Below are 13391 nucleotides of genomic sequence, written 5' to 3'. Positions count from 1 at the left end.
ATTTATCATATCTTGATGCTTCACTCTTGATTCATTTGAATCCATCAGAATGGTCTTCTTGGCGCGGACTTTCTCCTTCATCTACTAAAAACCTGATGTCACCAAAAAGACGAATCAGCTTGTACACAAAACATTACATCACTGACAAATTTCTAAGATCAATATATACTCCTCATTGTGAAGAGTTAGAGCATATCCAAACTAAGAACAGTTAGAATATATCTAGCTAATCCTAACTGAGAAGAGTTAGAACATATCCAAACTTCCTAGCGAGACATATGTATTTCTAGGAAGCTTAGGCAAGGTTACAATTATGTATGGAATGCCTTAGGAGAATCAAATAAAACAACAGTAAGGGAGCTAGCTACCTCATCCTTTGCTTCAAGGTTGCACAGTGTTGATGCCTGGGAGGAACATGCTACCCAGAAACAAAATTTTTGTTTTCGTAGAAAGAAACTTGTTTGTAGGCATGACTTAAAGTACTACCTCGGGTGCCGTATGGGCTGTCCTCATCCTGGTTTGCCAAAGTGCTCAGTTTTGGTGGCAGCTGGCGACGTAGTTGCGAGGCTTGGGGGCCATGGCGAGGACGTCGTCGAGGATGGCACACGAGACTATCAAGCTTGAGGATAGGGGGCTTCGGCAGTGGCAAAAGGATGCACGTATGGATGCTCCCTTAGCAGGCGTCATTGTTGACCTGCTAGTCAACATTCTTCTCTTGCTCTGGTTCTACTATTATGCGGGCATGTGTTGCTTAGTTTTAATTTCCCTATCGTTCTTGGACCATGACTGATCAGTCACCACCATACATTTATATGATCTATTACTCCGTACTTGTTACTCTTGTTTCTTTGCATTGTTTGCTGCAAAAATTAAAACTTTGAGGTGCAGATTCACAAGAATGTCAGGACAGTATTCAAAATATTTTCTTTTGAGCCTTGTTCATACGAAAAGTGACATTGTAGGTTGGATTGCTAGCTCAAGGAGCACGAGAGATCTAAAAAACCGAAAATCTCCAAAGATCTTTTACCCACGTGCACACACAAATGGGCGCACAACCAAAACTTATATCCTTTTAGTCTGTTGGAAAATGAAGATATTGATATGCTGGAATTCTAATCTTCAGAAAACTCCCAATCGTCATTCTGTACGCACCTATACAAGGGCATTCGATGTACTTATCCCAATCATCAATCTGCCGGAAACTAATTATGGGCTGCATAAGCTACCGGATGCACAGAAATATGATGCACGTGTTGTTGGAGTTGCAACCAAAACATTCATTCATGCCCATCTTCTCTGAAGTTTGAGGCAGCGGTTCTGTGAAGTCTTGCTAGCTAGTATAAAATGCGAACTTATTATATTACCACTGCCAACCACTAATGCGAATTCTTGACCTTGTTTCCCTCAAAAACAATATTTCTCCACATGAAGTTATTTATAAAAAAGGGACAACTTTCATGGTTCTTTAGTTAAAAATACAAAAATAATATATAGCTCAAACTCATGCACACCTTCAGCTAAATAACTACAGAGACTCTGAGTTCAACCATCCATGCTGCATTGGTCTTACAAACAACTCAATTATAAACACACCTGGGTCTGGGACTCTTGCTCAATGGATCTACCAGCCTCAGCTTCCCCCTCTGTTGCTATCTTCCATATTTTAATCTCCTCTCCAGTAGCTGTGTTATGTCCATTATCAGACCCTCGACCTGAGGAATGCATCAAACACAGTTATGTGATGCCTCGTTGGCTCCACCTTCTTAAGAGAAGCAGTATACTTTTTCCGAGAAAACAGAGAAGTAGTATACTTGAAACATCATAACACACATGAGTACATTGCAATTTCGTACATTATAGACAACTAATGGCTTGACTAAACTAACCAAGCACATGTTATGTTTGGTGTTTTGACAGCAAGCCATACACAGAGTAAGAAGCAAATGTGATGGTTGGTGTTATGTTGGCTACTCTTCCAACTCAGTAGCATCCCTGCCCGTATGGATCACCTAACCTTCTTCATAGGTGTCACTACCAGAAAAAACCTACACACAGAAATCAACACCGCTACCGGGCCATGTCCATAGAGTCATGCATGCTACGGATCTCAGACTCGACCTCGCCTATCTCCTTAACCGTGTAGTTGCAGAGGCGGCCGGCCAAGCGGCATACTACTGCCAACGCCCCGCTGGTGATCAGCATCAGGGTGACCTTGGCGTAAATGAAACGGTCTTTCCCCTGCTCTTTCAGCGGGAGGTATACTTTCCCAAAACTGAACATATGGACTTCTCATGACAAAATATTTGAACCCACCCAAGGATTTGAACTTATTTGTAGCATGTATATATATTTTATTTTTTTGTTAAGTAGCTGGGGGTGATCTCCCTTTAATCTGAATAAGAAAAGTACAAAAGTTGTTTATCACTCTATCCAAAATTTCACCACTACTATATTGTTCCTATAGTTTCCGGTTTATTCCGAAAAACTGTAGCATCATTATTAGCAACGTTCAGTAGATCATTGCCTCTATATAAATTGGCCTTCTAGATTGTGATTCCACTCTTTTATAAATTATTCACTAAAGCCCTCATCCAATGTGTGAGAAATCTGACAAAATATTTGTAGGCCTTGAAAAGCATATTAACAAAATAGGTGGCTAACACAAACTTGCAAGTAGAGCATGATGTATGAGAGAGAGAGAGAGGTGGGGCTGCACCGTGCGTTACACATGAATATTCTTGTGGACATTGTATCAAACAGATGTCCTACAATTTGATGCAAAAACAAATCTCTAATGGTTGGGCAGAACAACGAATCAAAGGAGCAGCCAGAGCTCTTACCAACATGCCACATGGAGGAGGAGTTGCGCTGGTCACTGGGACGGAGCTGGGAGGTGACGTGTCCCGGTCCCAACGTGGTCGGGGGTGGCGTGACTCAAGGGGAGTGGAGTAGGGAGGAGTCGCCGGGGCACGTGGCCGGGAAGAGGCTAGCGGCACGTGGCCGGGAGCGCCGCGCATCGCCGGCGGCACAGCAGCGAGGAGGCGCGGGGTAGCGCAATTGACTAGGAGCGGCTAGTGGGCTGGGATCGGGGCAGGAAGATGATGGGGTAGGTGGGGGTGGATGTGTCGGGATTTAGGTTGGCCTTTTCTTATTTTTATTATTGACGCTTTAGTACCACCTCGCGTATATGTTTTAAATCAAACTGAAAGCGTAAATTCACAGGAAGAAAGCGTAAATTCACAGGAAGAAAGCGTATTGTGACGGTGAACCCACGAAGTCAATCCGTGCTTTATTATTACTAGGAAATATGTTCGTGCATTGCAACGGGAAGAACAAATGGTCCTAACTCAATAAACATGACTTATAACCCTCTACTCCCACACACAGATAGGTCATTCAGGACCTCTTTTTCAGTATTACCCCATTAGTTCTGACCTTTATCCTCTTTCCAATGAGTTCAATATTGGATCTATTTTTGATAAATTGAATTCAGCACTCTCAAGATATGCAGAAGTTGAAAATCTTATGAAAATAAATAAATAATTGATTGGTCGCAAATTATACTTCACTCAAGAAATAGAAGAACCAACTAAGTATGATTAAGTAATCGTGTTAACTAACAATAGAATTAGGTAAATTTTGGTGCGGGGATCTATCTAAACGATAAAAAATAAGCATTGACATACTCTAAATATTCAAAAGGTAAATGTTCAAAACACGTATTCTTTTACATTGATTTACTGGAGATTTATGTATTTTTGGAAACGGAAGGAGAAATTCTAAGACCTAAAAAGCTATGGAGAGGCAAATCACTTACAAATCCTATATGCGATCCACATACCAATATGATGATATATTAAGTTTGCTCATAGAGCTTTTTGAGAGCTCACGTGCATAGTACGTATTCAAATGAGTGTCCTAGTATACTCCTTAGAGAACAAAATGAATATAAGCTTGCATTTTTTTTACTAACATAGCAACCATGGGAAAACCATATACCACCCATTGCATCGAGAAAGAACTATTGCAGATCACCAAAAAATCATATTGAAATGGCCATGATCCCGAATATAAAATTGTAAGATGTTAATAATGTATGCAGATTTATATTCCTCTATATATTTTCATTATCCCTCTAGTTGGAATATAAGATGATATATAATTTAGCATGTATATGAGCAAAGTTAGGAAGTAGCCAGCTATAAAATATTGGTCGGAAATATGGATCAGGTATTAAAACGCAAGACATGCTCCACCTCTTAATCAATTCAAAGTCGTTTAGCCTAGCAATAAACCACAACAAGTGTCACGAGTAGAATGAGGAAGATAGATGCACAATGCTACATTTTATAAAAATATTAATCTCACAAAAAACCGCTTGTATGTAATGTAATTTTCGTCCATAAACAATGACCGTAAACAATTATAAATCTACGGAAATTAGTACAGTAAATCTGTAATCTTGTCATCTTTGTGATGCACAACCAAATCTAAAGCTTGCTGAGGAGGGCCGTTATGATGGTTCTGTTAGGAACGAAATAGGTAACTGGGAGACTGAGATGCTTTTACTTTGCGGGCGGGGGGGGGGGGGGAATCAGTGTGTATTCTGCAGACTTGATTCACTAGTAGAAAACAGGGCTATGGTCCAGGCCGGCTCAGCCCATTAGTCCCGGTTCAGTGTAGAACCGGGACTAATGTGGGCATTGGTCCCGGTTCGTGAGCCCAGGGGGCCGGCCGGGCCACGTGGGCCATTGGTCCCGGTTCGTCTGGACCTTTTGGTCCCGGTTGGTGGGACGAACCGGGACCAATGGGCCTCGCTCCTGGCCCACCACCATTGGTCCCGGTTGGTGGCCTGAACCGGGACCAAAGGCTCCCCTTTAGTCCCGGTTCTTGCCGCAAACCGGGACCAATGAGGTGCCTATATATACCCTCGCCCGCGAGCAGAGCACTCCAGTGCTCTGTTTTTCTCTGGCCGGCGAGGGGAGGGGTTTGTGGTGCTCTAGCTCACCTCCTATGCACATGAGGTGTTCGATCGAATGCCCGAGCCACACTACTTAAACTTTCTCCTCTCGAAGCTCGACCTCCAAGCTCCATTTTCCTCGAGATTTGTCTAGATTTAGCGGTCCGTCACGCCCCGTCCCCGTCTTCACCGCCGTCGATCACCCGCGCTGATCTCATCACCGACACCACCGTGGTGAGCCTCTTGTTCTTATCTTCTTTCTGAAAGGAAAAATATTCTTACTTGTCTGTTTAGATAGATACTTGTATCATTTTCTTACATTTATTGTTGCATCTTATATAGTGCGATGGTTTTGGTATCCGCCCCCGTCGGCCCTCGTCCTGTCTATGATTCGGATTTGGTATGTATATTATCTTCAAAACTATTGGTTCATTTATTGTTTATGAAAATTATGCCGACCAACGTGACATAGATTTTATTTATCTAGGATGTATGTGAATCGGAAATGCCAACCGACCCTATTGTCGAGAGGTTAAATTTAGTTGAAGAATAAAACAATTTGTTGAAGGAAAAAATAAAAAAAATTGAGGAGGAGAAGATGATATTGGAGTTGCATGTTGTGGATGTCGTCGATGATCACAAGATCAAGATGGATGCAATGCGCTTGAAGATTAGAAAGATTAGAAAATATGCCATTCATACCGAGGCTTGGTATCATTATGCCGTTGGATCAATTGTTACCTTGGTTGCGATTATGATCGCATTTGTTTTCGCATTGAAATGTTTTACATAGTTTCAATGTATGGTTTAATTAATTAGATGCTCTGGAGAGCTATATGTTGTTAGATGAGAACTATGTATGCACTTTGGTTTTAATGTGATGATGAACTTCTATTAATTTGACACTTAATTATATATAATGCACGCAGATGAACCGGCAATGGATGTACGGTGACAGACACACCCGCGAGTACATTAAGGGTGTGCATGAGTTTCTCGATGCGGCTGAGGCAAACAAGCAGAATGGTTTTATGTGTTGTCCATGCACTGAACGTGGGAATACGAGGTCTTACTCTAACCGGAAAATCCTTCACTCCCACCTGCTTTACAAGGGTTTCATGCCACACTATAATGTTTGGACGAGGCACGGAGAAATAGGGGTTATGATGGAAGACGGCGAAGAAGAAGAGTATGATGACAACTATGTGCCCCCTGAATACGGTGATGCTGCAACGGGGGGAGCTGGTGAAGATCAAGAGGAACCAGACGATGTGCCCAATGATGCTGTCACGGGTGAAGCTGCTGAAGATCAAGAGGAACCAGACGATGTGCCCGATGATGATGATCTCCGCCGGGTCATTGTCGATGCAAGGACGCAATGCATTAGTCAAAAGGAGAAGCTGAAGTTCGATCGCATGTTAGAGGATCACAAAAAAGGGTTATACCCCAATTGCGAAGATGGCAACACAAAGCTCGGTACCGTACTGGAATTGCTGCAGTGGAAGGCAGAGAATGCTGTGGCTGACAAAGGATTTGAGAAGCTACTGAAAATATTGAAGAAGAAGCTTCCAAACGATAACGAATTGCCCGACAGTACATACGCAGCAAAGAAGGTCGTATGCCCTCTAGGATTGGAGGTGGAGAAGATACATGCATGCCCTAATGACTGCATCCTCTACCGCGGTGCATACAAGGATCTGAACGCATGCCCGGTATGCGGTGCGTTGCGGTATAAGATCAGACGAGATGACCCTGGTGATGTTGACGGCGAGCCCCTCAGGAAGAGGGTTCCTGCGAAGGTGATGTGGTATGCTCCTATAATACCACGGTTGAAACGTCTGTTCAGAAACGAAGAGCATGCCAAGTTGATGTGATGGCACAGTGAGAACCGAAAGAAAGATGGGAAGTTGAGAGCACCCGCTAACGGGTCGCAGTGGAGAAAAATCGAGAGAAAGTACTGGGATGAGTTTGCAAAGGACCCAAGGAATGTATGGTTTGCTTTAAGCGCGGATGGCATTAATCCTTTCGGGGAGCAGAGCAGCAATCACAGCACCTGGCCCATGACTCTATGTATGTATAACCTTCCTCCTTGGATGTGCATGAAGCGGAAGTTCATTATGATGCCAGTTCTCATCCAAGGCCCTAAGCAACCCGGCAACGAAATTGATGTGTACCTAAGGCCATTAGTTGAAGAACTTTTACAGCTGTGGAATGGAAACGGTGTACGTACGTGGGATGAGCACAGACAGGAGGAATTTAACCTTAAGGCGTTGCTGTTCGTGACCATCAACGATTGGCCCGCTCTCAATAACCTTTCAGGACAGACAAACAAAGGATACCACGCATGCACGCACTGTTTAGATGACACTGAAAGTATATACCTGGAAAAATGCAGGAAGAATGTGTACCTGGGCCATCGTCGATTTCTTCCGACCAACCATCAATGTCGAAAGAAAGGCAAGCATTTCAAAGGCGAGGCAGATCACCGGAAGAAGCTCGCCATGCGCACCGGTGTTCACGTGCTTGCTATGGTCAATGATTTACACTACGTAATCTTTGGAAAGGGTCCCGGTGGACTAGCTGTTCCGAATGACGCTGAGGGACATGCACCCATGTGGAAGAAGAAATCTATATTTTGGGACCTACCCTACTGGAAAGACCTAGAGGTCCGCTCCTCAATCGACGTGATGCACGTGACGAAGAACCTTTGCGTGAACCTGCTAGGCTTCTTGGGCGTGTAGGGGAAGACAAAAGATACACCCGAGGCACGAGAGGACCTGCAACGTTTGCACGAAAAAGATGGCATGCCTCCGAAGCAGTATAAAGGTCCTGCCAGCTACGCTCTTACGAAAGAAGAGAAAGAAATCTTCTTTGAATGCCTGCTCAGTATGAAGGTCACGACTGGCTTCTCGTCGAATATAAAGGGAATAATAAATATGCCAGAGAAAAAGTTTCAGAACCTAAAGTCTCATGACTGCCACGTGATTATGACACAACTGCTTCCGGTTGCATTGAGGGGGCTTCTACCGGAAAACGTTCGATTAGCCATTGTGAAGCTATGTGCATTCCTCAATGCAATCTCTCAGAAGGTGATCGATCCAGAAATCGTACCAAGGCTAAGGAGTGATGTGGCGCAATGTCTTGTCAGTTTCGAGCTGGTGTTCCCACCATCCTTCTTCAATATCATGACGCACGTCCTAGTTCATCTAGTCGACGAGATTGTCATCCTGGGGCCCGTATTTCTACACAATATGTTCCCTTTTGAGAGGTTCATGGGAGTCCTAAAGAAATATGTCCGTAACCGCGCTAGGCCAGAAGGAAGCATCTCCATGGGCCATCAAACAAAGGATGTTATCGGGTTTTGTGTTGACTTCATTCCTGGCCTTAACAAGATAGGTCTCCCTAAATTGCGGTATGAGGGGAGACTGACTGGAAAAGGCACTCTGGGAAGAGACTCAATAATATGCAGGGACGGATATTCTTGGTCTCAAGCACACTACACAGTTCTACAGAACTCTACCTTGGTGACCCCGTATGTCGATGAACACAAGAACAGTCTGCGCTCCAAACACCCGGAGCAGTGCGACGACTGGATTACATGTGAACACATCAGGACTTTCAGCAGTTGGTTGGAAACACGTCTCAGAGGTGACAACACTGTTTGTGATGAGTTGAACTTGTTGTCCAGGGGACCATCTTTGACTGTATTGACTTACAAAGGATACGAGATAAATGGGAATACAGTTTACATGATCGCCCAAGATCAAAAGAGCACCAACCAAAACAGCGGTGTCCGCTTTGATGCAGCAACCGAGAGCGGAAAGGACACATATTATGGTTACATAGTGGACATATGGGAACTTGACTACGGACCTGATTTTAAGGTCCCTTTGTTTAAGTGCAAATGGGTCAATCTGTTAGGCGGCGGGGTACAGGTAGACCCACAGTACGAAATGACAACAGTGGATCTGAAAAATCTTGGGTACACTGACGAACCGTTCGTCGTAGCCAATGATGTGGCACAAGTTATCTATGTGAAGGACATGTCTACCAAACCGAGAAAAAGAAAAGATAAGGAAGCGAATACATCATACGATGAGCCAAAGCGCCACATAGTTCTTTCAGGAAAAAGGGACATCCTGGGAGTGGACGGCAAGACAGACATGTCTGAAGATTATGAAAAGTTTCATGAAATTCCTCCCTTCAATGTCAAGGCTGACCCAAGCATCTTGATAAACAATGAAGATTATCCATGGTTACGGCGCAATAAGCAAATGACACAAGCGAAGAAAAAGTGAAGACTTTCTCCCGCAATAAGCAAATGCTATGTGGGTGAAATTATGATACCATCCCCACTTTCAACTTTTTCAGAGTTCATTTGAAATGCTTTCATGTCTTATGGTTCGAAACTTTGATACTTCAAAAGTGATTGTCCATTTTGTACACGAAGTGCATCAAGTTTTTGTCGTAACCCTCTCTACTTTTTGGAATATGCTATGTGGGTGAAATGATGAGACCATGCCAACTTTCAACCTTTTCAGAGTTCATGTTGAAATGCTTTCCAATTTCAGAGTCATTTAGCTCAAAGAATGAATTAATAGCAAACAGAATGAACTACAAAACTTTTATGAAAATAAAAACAATCAATTAAAATATTATGTTATGATCAACTAAAATAAAACTATAATATTCTTCAATAGCAAAAAGAATATAATTTGTGTGACCTAAAATCAAACTATAAGTATTTAATTGTAAGTATAAATAAAAAATAAATAGCAAAGAAGAAAAAAATTCTAATTTTATAGTAAAGTTATTCATAAACTAGTGATTCACACAAATTTTTAAAAATTCAAATTTAAACTATTTAAAATTTAAAACTAATGGCACTAACAGAAAATTTATAATTTTTGTGACATAAAAGCAAAAAGAAATCACTAAAAAACTGTAAGTATTTAGTTTTAAGTAGAAATAAAAAAATAAAAAACCAAAAAAATATAGAAATAAAAAAGAAAAAACCAAAAAAAAAAATGCCACCTACTGGGCCTCCATGGCCTGAATACGACTAGAAACACTACATGGGCCAAGATTCAGGCCCGCAGAAGGCCCAATAGGCCCACAGGAAAAGCAGTGTCAAATTAGGCCCATAGGCCTGCTGTTCAGAGGAGTTCGAGAGGGAGGAGGCAGCAGAGCTTATAAACTGGTCTTGGGCGCTGTCAACTAGCGATGTGGGACTAAACTTATGGGCGCGGGGCAGCACAAGGGTATTGGTCCCGGTTGGTGGCACCAACCGGGACTAAAGGTGGCATTGGTCCCGGTTGGTGGCACCAGCCGTGACCATTGCCCCCCTTTAGTCCCGGTTGGTGCCACCAACCGGGACCAATGGGCTTCGCTTCCCGCCCTTTGGGCTGCTGGAAATTGGCCTTTGGTCCCGGTTCGTGCCACCAACCGGGACTAAAGGGTGGCATTGGTCCCGGTTGGTGCCACGAACCGGGACCAATGCCCTTGCTATATAACCAGGACTTGTGAAAATTTCACATCTCCCTCGCCTCCCTAGCCAGTTGCCCCCGCCGCCAGGCTGCCCAAATCGCTCGCGCGCTCCTCGTCGCCGTCGCCGCCGCCGGCCGCCATCCCCTCTCCGCGTGCCCCTACCCCGCGCCCGAGCCCACGCCGGCCGCCGCCCCGTGCCCCTGCCCTGTCCCCGAGCACGCACGGCCGCGCCCCTGCGCCCCGGCCCGCCCCCACCATTGTCGTCATCGCCGGCGCCCGCCCCCACTACCGCCCCTGCCTCGACGCCGCCCCTCCTCCCCGTTCGGTCCGGCTCCTGCGACCCCCTTTCCTCCCTGTCCCCTCGATCCTCTTCATATAATTTTTTTTCATATAATTTTTTTTCATATGCATATGTTGATTATATGGATGGATGGATGATGTATGCTTTTTTTCATATAACTTTTTTAGGCAGATTTTTAGATTTTTTAGGCAGATTTTTAGAATTTTTTGTGTATGTATTTTATGTTTATATGTATGTATGTATGTTCATATGTATGTATGTTTATATGCAAAGCATATGCAAAGAAAATGTATGAATGGTCATATGCAAAGAAAAATGTATGTATGGTCATATGCAAAGAAAATGTATGTATGTATGTTCATATGAAACAAAAATGTATGTATGTCCACACCTCTAGACTTCTTTCTTCTCTGAAAAATCTGAAAACATACCAAGATCTGATTATAGAATAAATTTTTATGATCTGTTAAATAAGAAATTCGTATGAATATACATGACAAAACTGAAGTCTTCATTGTTGATTTCTAACAACAGGAAATTTGAGTCACACCTTAAATCTTCAGTCATTGGTAGTCTATTGTCGGCACAATCATAAATTAGCTAGAACCCTGTCGTGCAAATTACCAACAGAAAATTGGACTTCCTTTATCTATTGAAGGGTTACTGGATTTTGTATCCATCTAATATCCTGAAAATATGATGTTGCTGGGGATCTCTGCTTGAATCATAACCTGCTCCAAAGCCTGTTGTACAGTGATCCTACGATCAAATACGTGTACATGACAGTAATCCGCAGCTGGCCGGCGTAACAAATCAGTCTTATCTTGAGTCATGATTCATGAACAGAGGCATAGTTGATTCATAAATTGAATAGTTAGATCGAGGATCCTTCAGATGACCTAATTGCCTTGTCTTGGAGAACTGAGAAGAAACAAAAGAAACGTGGGTTATGGATCTTTAGCATACATAATTGCTTCATGGATTATTCATGGGGGAAAGCTTTAGTATGGCACCCCGGTCGTAGTACACCAAAACAACAACCTGGGCAACATGCCGGCAACATCGCTGACCGATGAGATTGTGCGATACATAATTGTGGATTTATTGATTAGAGGAGCACGTACCTGAAGCGAGTACTGTTGCTGCTATTGTTTCCAGCAATGATGCCATGGAGCCCCGCATGTCCCCTGATTCATATCGGCCATGCAAGGCAGCATCCTCATTGTTCAAGGACTTCACGGGTGGCCTCTCTGGGAGGCAGCCAACCCTCTCGCCTAGCAGCTGCACAGAACACCACTGGCCAGATCCCGTTTAGGTCATGCTCATGCTGCCCGATGTTGTACGGGGTGAGACCGAACAACTTCATGTCAGGTATGGCTCTGAACATCATGGAAGCATAGAGATCGTGCTCAAGATTGCGCCGATGGTTGGCCCTCTCCCGCATGAACAGCACCTAGCCCTCATCCTCTCTGAGTAGTCCATCGCCTGTACGCCGTAGGCGCAGGTGCAGGCACCATGCTTTCGCTCGGCAACTCGACGAAGCAAAACTCCAGCCGGTCTCCTAACAGGTCGACGGAGGTGGCGCCCAAGGTCAGGTTGACCTACCACAACCGGCCGCTGAAATCAATTGTTTGTTTGTGCAAGCACGTGCGTGAGGTAGGGGTGGACTAACGAGCAGCTCGGCTCGTTAAGCTCGTACTCATTAAGCTCGTGCTCGTTAAGGCTCGGCTCGCCAAGCTCGTTAATATTAACGAGCAGAAAACCCTGCTCGGCTCGGCTTGTTTGAAGATCGTTAAGCTCGTGAGCGCTCACGAGCGCTTGTTAATAGATTATAATGTATTATGATATACAAGATGAATGTGTATGTGTGGTTTTCAAGCCAAAATATGATGACTATAAAAAATAAATATTGTAGCTTATTGCCTCATATGTCGATTAAATTGAATAGATGGGCTGAGATGCTACAAAAGTTTGTCACGTAAGATGAAAATATGTGTTGTGTTGTTACTAACGAGCTTAACGAGCCACTCGTGAAACTCGTTAGCTCGCTCGTTAAGCTCATTAAGCTTAACAAGCTGAAATCAATGATTGGCTCTGTTCATTAAGAAGCGAGCTACCAGCTTAATGGGCCGAACTATCGAGCACTCATTAAGCTCGGGAGTTACGAGCTTTTGGTCCAGCCCTTGCGTGAGGTGATGTTCGTCCAAGGAGGGCTCCCTTGTCCTTGATGAAGTGCCCGTGAGATCGGGATCAGTGTATTTATTGGAAGGGTTTAGGAAAGGCATGGAAGGTGAAGAGGAAGGAGACCGTGTCTGCTGCGGCAGCGGATCGACCTCCTGTGTTTTTTTATGGAGGTGGACCTGCTTATAATAGAGAGAAGTAGGATCCATGAAAGAAGAGGAGGGAGACCGAGTCTCGTCTCTCGTGAGGCAACGCATCGTGCTCCTGTTTCTTTTAGGGAAAGAAGGCCCAACCCAATTAAGTACAAGAACGTACAAAAGGCTAAAAATATGAACGTACAAAAATATGATAGATTAGTACCACCTTGGATTTTGGAAAAATTACGCACGTGTTGAAAAAAAAATGAAAGCGTAAATTTACGGAAAGAAGTGTATTGTGACGGTGAACCCACGGAGTCAATCC

The 13391-nt window shown here is 43.8% G+C and overlaps 1 long non-coding RNA gene across 1 annotated transcript; it reads left to right on the top strand.

Moving 5' to 3' along the window:
• The first annotated feature begins 4787 nt into the window (after positions 1-4787).
• LOC147983287 (uncharacterized) lies at positions 4788-5813 on the top strand. Its single transcript, XR_015614954.1, has 3 exons — positions 4788-5194; positions 5303-5360; positions 5448-5813. It is a non-coding gene; the product is annotated as an uncharacterized LOC147983287 (long non-coding RNA).
• The last annotated feature ends 7578 nt before the right edge of the window (positions 5814-13391 follow it).

The sequence above is a fragment of the Triticum urartu genome, chromosome 2A (assembly GCF_056163025.1).
Source record: "Triticum urartu cultivar PI428250 chromosome 2A, HENAU_Tu73, whole genome shotgun sequence".
Taxonomy (NCBI): domain Eukaryota; kingdom Viridiplantae; phylum Streptophyta; class Magnoliopsida; order Poales; family Poaceae; genus Triticum; species Triticum urartu.
The sequence above is the reverse complement of the archived record's forward strand: the minus strand, read 5'-3'. Positions and strand labels throughout refer to the sequence as shown.